At 34.4% G+C, this 6,125-nt stretch overlaps 1 pseudogene across 1 annotated transcript; it reads right to left on the minus strand.

Annotated features, from left to right (window-relative positions):
• Positions 1-936: 936 nt before the first annotated feature.
• On the minus strand, positions 937-1,871 carry LOC149574714 (polcalcin Cup a 4 pseudogene; annotated as a pseudogene). The gene has a single exon (XR_016360088.1). The product of XR_016360088.1 is annotated as a polcalcin Cup a 4 pseudogene (transcript).
• Positions 1,872-6,125: the final 4,254 nt, after the last annotated feature.

A 6,125-nucleotide genomic window follows, 5' to 3' on the forward strand; every position in this document is an offset into this window, starting at 1 on the left:
TTACTCCCACTATGTGTTGAGAATGCCTCATTTCTATAATTTGAAATTATGATAGCATGCATTTATAAAGTAAAATAGAGCCACAATTAAAAGTTAAATTATGGTGTACAAAAAGATTTAAAAAAATTTAACAAAAAAAAAAATTCTTTTATAATTCATGATACTAGGAAGTATGTATACAACTCATAAATAATCAGTTGTGCAACAATACACACATTTATAAAGTTAAAAAAAAACACAATGAAAAGTTAAAATGAAGTTCTCATACAAAATACAAGTAAACTTCATATTACTAAGAAAGAAAGATTCTTTTATAATCCTCGTCGAGTTTGAAATCATGAAGTTTGTATATTAATCTACAAAAACTCAACTCATAGTAATATAAGGCTACCTTGATTTCAAAGATTCTTTTATAATCTCCATCAAGTTTGTATTTACATGTACAAATGACTTGACTTATATAGGATTACCTCAATTTCAAAGATTCTTTTATAATATCCACCAAGTTTGTAATAATGGAGTCTGTATATAAATCTACGAATGACTCGACTTATATAAGACTACCTTGATTTCAAAGATTCTTTCATAATCTTCACCGAGTTTGTAATCATGGAGCTTGTATATACATCTACAAATGACTCTCAACTTATAGTAAAATAAGGCTACCCCAATTTTAAAGATTCTTGTGTAATCTTTACCGAGTTTGTAACCATAGAGTTTGTATACAAATCTATCAATCTATCAATGACTCAACTTATATGAGACTACCCCGGCTTCAAACAAAGATTCTTTTATAATATCCACGAAATTTGTAATCATGAAGTATGTATATAAATCTATGAATGACTCGACCTATATAAAACTACCTTGATTATAAAGATTCACCAAGTTTGTAATCGTAGAATTTGTATATAAATCAACAAATGACTCCACGTAAAGTAATATAAGACCAGCCCTATTTCAATAAGTAGTCAGGAAAAATACATATGAAATCAGATGATGGGTCATGACCATACATACATTTACAGGAAAAGAGAAGCGAAATTGGGATTATTATTATTATTATATTTGGGGAAAGAAGAAATGATCCCTAAGGGTGAGGAGACGACATCATGGTCATAAATTCATCAAAGCTGATAAGCCCATCGGCATTCATATCCACGCGCTTGATCATCTCATGGCAATCCTGCAGGCTGCTCTTTTCACCGAGGCTCTGAAGAACCTTGTCCAGCTCTTCCACGGAGATAAGGCCGTTGCCGTCAAGATCATACATCTTGAAAGCCCTCTCCAGGTCCTTCATAATGCGGGTGCCATTGACGCCCTTCGTGTTGGCCTCGTAGAACTCGTCAAAACTAATGAAGCCGTCCCCGTCGGAATCGGCCTCCTTCATCATGGAGCTCACTTCCTCCTCGCTCGATTTCTGGCCCATGGAAGCCATCAGACTTCGCAGCTCGGAGGCCGATATCTGGCCGTCGCTGTTGACGTCGAATTTCTTGAACACATTCTGCAGCTCCCCTCGGCTGGGCAGCCACCGAGAGGAGTCCACGCCATTGACGGCCTTTATGGGTTTGGGAGCAGCTGCTGAAGTTCTGCTACGGCGGAATGAAAATGATCCCCTGCGGCCGGAGGATTTCACGGGCTGGGCTGTAGAATTCATTCTACCAGCTCCCCTCAGCATCAAACTCAAATTGGTACACGTCTTGAAAGGTCAATCGCTTCTACAGACTTGAAACAATCTCTACTTCCAACAATATAGAAAACTATCAATATTGCTACGAGCAGATAAAAGGCAAGCAATGATACTCTCAGCGAACCCAAAGATATATAAATCTCGATGCTGTATGTTTGAAGGCGGGTTGTGAGGGATTTATATAATGAGTGAAGTGGATTCTTGCTGTGATTAATAATCACAGCTTTTGCAAGGGGAAGAATATATTCACGCTGTTTTGATGGTTTTTTTTGTTTTTTTCTGTTATGGTGGGATTCTTGCGTGTAAACTCATAATTGGGTAATGGAAGGCAATGTCTTTGTGTTTGTGGGTGGGGAATCATGCTTTAGAAAAGAAGTGTCGGTGCCACCAGAATATTCTTTTCTTTATTACACAGTTTTACAACTGTCTGTCTTGACCTTCAAGTTGGTAAGAGTTGGCTACGCGTCTTTGGTTTTTGTTTTACAGTCAATTTGGTATACTGCCGTTAATAGTTTTGCTTTAATGGTAGAGAAGTGGGTTCACCACTCTCTCTCTCTCTTTTAATCGAGAATTCTGAATGGAATTTGCCTTTAACTGCATTCGGTAGCTTTAAAGGGTTCTTATGTCACTGAGAGCGTATCTAAAGCAAGTGTTGTCATTACTTTATATTTTATATTGTTATTAGGATTTAACTATATACTATTTGAGTCAGATTTATCGATATATGTTTTAGATTTATTGATATATGTTTCTTACGTATTAGGTGGTTTACAAGTATATCTTTTTCATGAGAACTAATGGAATACTTAGCACTCATTTTATTTAGGTCATGTCATGTGGACTTCACTTGGTAAACTGAATTAGAGCATGTTCATTTGTGACATACTAAAAGATCTCTCTATTTTCAAAATACATTACCCAAACTTCCTTTTTGTCATCCCCTCTAATAGTACCCATATAGTACCCCCCACCCATTTTCCTATATAAACCCCCACCATATTGCCTAAAAAAAAACTCTCCCCACAATGTAGGCAATATACTACCTTCTTTTCTTGGCCATTTTAATTCTCCAATATAAATGTACATGGTATTATTTTGGTCCTTAGTGAAGATCCAATGGGTCATGTTCGCTAAGTTGTACTACTCAAGCTCAAGTGCACTTAACCATGAAATTTTATTCAAAGTTAAATCCACTTAACTTACTATCCCATTTTAAAAACCTTCAACGCATTTTATGTATTTTTTATTTTTATTATGACAATATTAGAATTTACCATCATTTGAAACTCTCTTTATAATGATAATGATAAGGACATGTCTATGACGAAAATGAAATTTGTAAATCGTGTAAAATGCATATGTTTTACAAGAAAATTTCATTTTGAATCTTTTTAAATAAGTACTAAAGGAATATTTATAAGAATAAGTGAAGTAAAGCTTGACAAACCCTCATGAAGGGAATTATTTAGAGATGAATAAATCAATTCAAAGTCAAATTAATAGGTTGTCAAAAGATTCTTGAGAAACAACACTTATATAAGAAATATACATCTATACAAACAAAGGAGAATCAAACTTTTGATCTCAAAGTTTTGTTAGTTTTTGAATTTAAAAAAAATCCAAAGTCTCTTTATTCATCCAAAAGTTGTTCTATATTACATAACATGTGTAATTATAAGGTTTTCTATATAAAATTATTTCTTTGAATAATAATAAAATAATACTTCAAGATAATATGTGTGTTTTATAGTCATTTTTCAAATATTAAATTTTGACATAGCAATATAAGGCATATTATCAATTATACATCTTAGCTTAAAACTGACACCTAGAAAACTATTACGATCGATCTAACTAGATCCATGTTTGAATTACACTCTCAAAAAATTGATTCATTTAATCATGATGGAATCCTTATTTTCTTTCTTATGAGAAATTAAAGATAGGTATACTCAAAATTTTGATCTTGTATCTTGAGACTTCTGAAATTTTCAAAACCTATTTATTTTCCTATGCAACTTTAAATAACAAAGGGTACAACTATAACAATGAACAAATAATCAAAATTTTGATCTAGAATTTATGATTTCTTGAGATTTCTAAAATTTGAAGTCTCTTTACTCTCCCATGTAATACAAAAAAATTAACATATATTTCACACAACCTGTAATTATAAGACTCAATACATATAATTTTTTCTTATAAATTATTAAGTAGTTATTATAAATTACTTGATAGTTGTAAAAAGAAAAATAATATCTTAAGAAAAACTTTTAAAATTAAAATATAAACATATTAAAATATCTAACCAATACTTGTGATCTAAAAATTGACACCTACAAAAGTATTAATATTGATATGAGTACACTTGTACTTCAATTTTTGATGGAGACACAACCCAAGACCAGAATGAACACAACAGAAAAAGGGAAATATTATTATCAGTGAAAATCTGCTACTACATTCAGTACAAGGAAAATAGACTCAAAGACATGCCCTATGGGCTTACAATAGACTAAATCTGGAGAGAAATTCTCCTCACAGTGCCTTCTCCCAAACTCCACTAAGAATTGTCTTTACAATGCCAGAATTGTTCTTAAATAGACCCCAATTCATTTAGGGTTAGGAATACATTCTAGAATATGCCAATTAGCATCCACTGCCAAAACAGAAAGTTCCAACAAAATTGGTGTAAAATTAGAAGAATCCAGAAATGGTAGCCCAACTTTCGAAAGGCATAACTTTTGAATCGGGACTTCGATTGATGAACTGTTTACATTTCTAGAAAGCTCTCAAAGTGCTATATAGCCCTGTGGACAGGCTTCACTCGTTCCCCATTTTTTGGGCCTATACAAGGCCATTTAGTGCCTCAAACTTGAATTTGAAGTGCTCTTAGGAGGTCTCGAGGAAACTTAAAACTGCAATAACTTTCTAACCATAAAGCCTTTTGACCTTATTCTTTTTCTAAAGCACTGTAAATTAAAACTATAATCACTCCTCCAAATGACACCCTCTAACACATCATAATTTGGGTCAATTACAAAATTACCCATTTTCTACATTTACACATATCCCAAGGTGCTTAAAAACTCTAACCTAGAAAACTAATAGTGAAACTGTGAGAGTTGGAACCTTTATTTGACCCAAGGAAAGCTCTCAAAGTGCTCTATAGCCCTATGCATAGGCTTCGCTCATCCCCCATTTTTTGGGCGCGTACGAGGCCATTTAGTTCCTCAAACCTGACTTTGAAGTGCTCTTAGCAGGTCTCCCAAAAATTTAAAACTGCAATAACTTTCTAACCGTAAAGCCTTTTGACCTAATTCTTTTTCTAGACCACTTTAAATTACAAGTATAATCACCCCTCCAAATTACACCCTCTAACTCATCATAATTTTGGCTCAATTACAAAATAACCCATTTTCTACATTTACACGTATCCCAAGGTGCTTAAAAACTCTAACCGTAAAAACTAATAGTGGAACTATGAGAGTTGGAACCTTTATTTGATCCAAATGGGTAACCAAAAATGAAAACACATTAAATAGAAACTATCTCTAAGCATATTTTTGGGTGATACAAGATTGCCCTTACACCATTGGATGCTCCTACATCAAACACCCAGAGTAGATTGAAAAGTGACCCTGTCACTTAGTGGCTGGTAGAGGGAAGCCCAAATGGGAAACGTTTGCTGCTGATATCCAAGTTGATTCTTCCATTGGTCATTCTTTCCACTTCACCAAGTACTCTTCGTACTGCCTAATTTTGTACTCTTGCCCACACGACTATCCAGAATCTATTTTATCTCCTCCCTCTTAGAAGTAGGAATTGGACATGGCTCCAGCATCAACCCCTCATTTGCACCATCATCATGATATTCTATTAAGTCTGAAATGTTGAAGATAGGAGAAATGTGAATCCCATCTAGCAACTCCACCTCATATGCATTTCCTGAGTCATGTTTCTTCAAAAATTTACAAGGGTCAAATTTCTTCATCTTCAGCTTGTTGTAAGTACCCACTGGAAACAATTCCTTTTGTAAGTGTACCATAACTAGATCCCCTACTTGGAACTCCATATGTCTCCTCCTTTGATCTTCCCTAGCTTTATACTGTTGACTCATCTTGGTGATGTGTGCATGGACCTCCTCATGTAGGCTCTTGATATGTTCAACGAATTATTTTGCCTCAAAACTTTTACTCTCCCCTTGCCCCATCTTCCTTAATTCTAGTGCAATCCTTAGGCTACTTCCATACACAATTTGGAATGGTAATCTACTAGTACTCCTATTTATAGAATTATTGTAAGCAAACTCTGCTTGTGGTAGAATCAAATCCCATCCCTTGGGCTTATCTCCCACTATACACCTCAGCTAATTGCCCAGACTTTTATTTACCACTTTAGTCTTTCCGTCAGTCTGTGGATGATGTGTAGAACT

Source organism: Cupressus sempervirens, chromosome 2 (assembly GCF_028749045.1).
Source record: "Cupressus sempervirens isolate cs-2001-9-10 chromosome 2, ASM2874904v1, whole genome shotgun sequence".
Classification (NCBI taxonomy): Eukaryota; Viridiplantae; Streptophyta; class Pinopsida; order Cupressales; family Cupressaceae; genus Cupressus; species Cupressus sempervirens.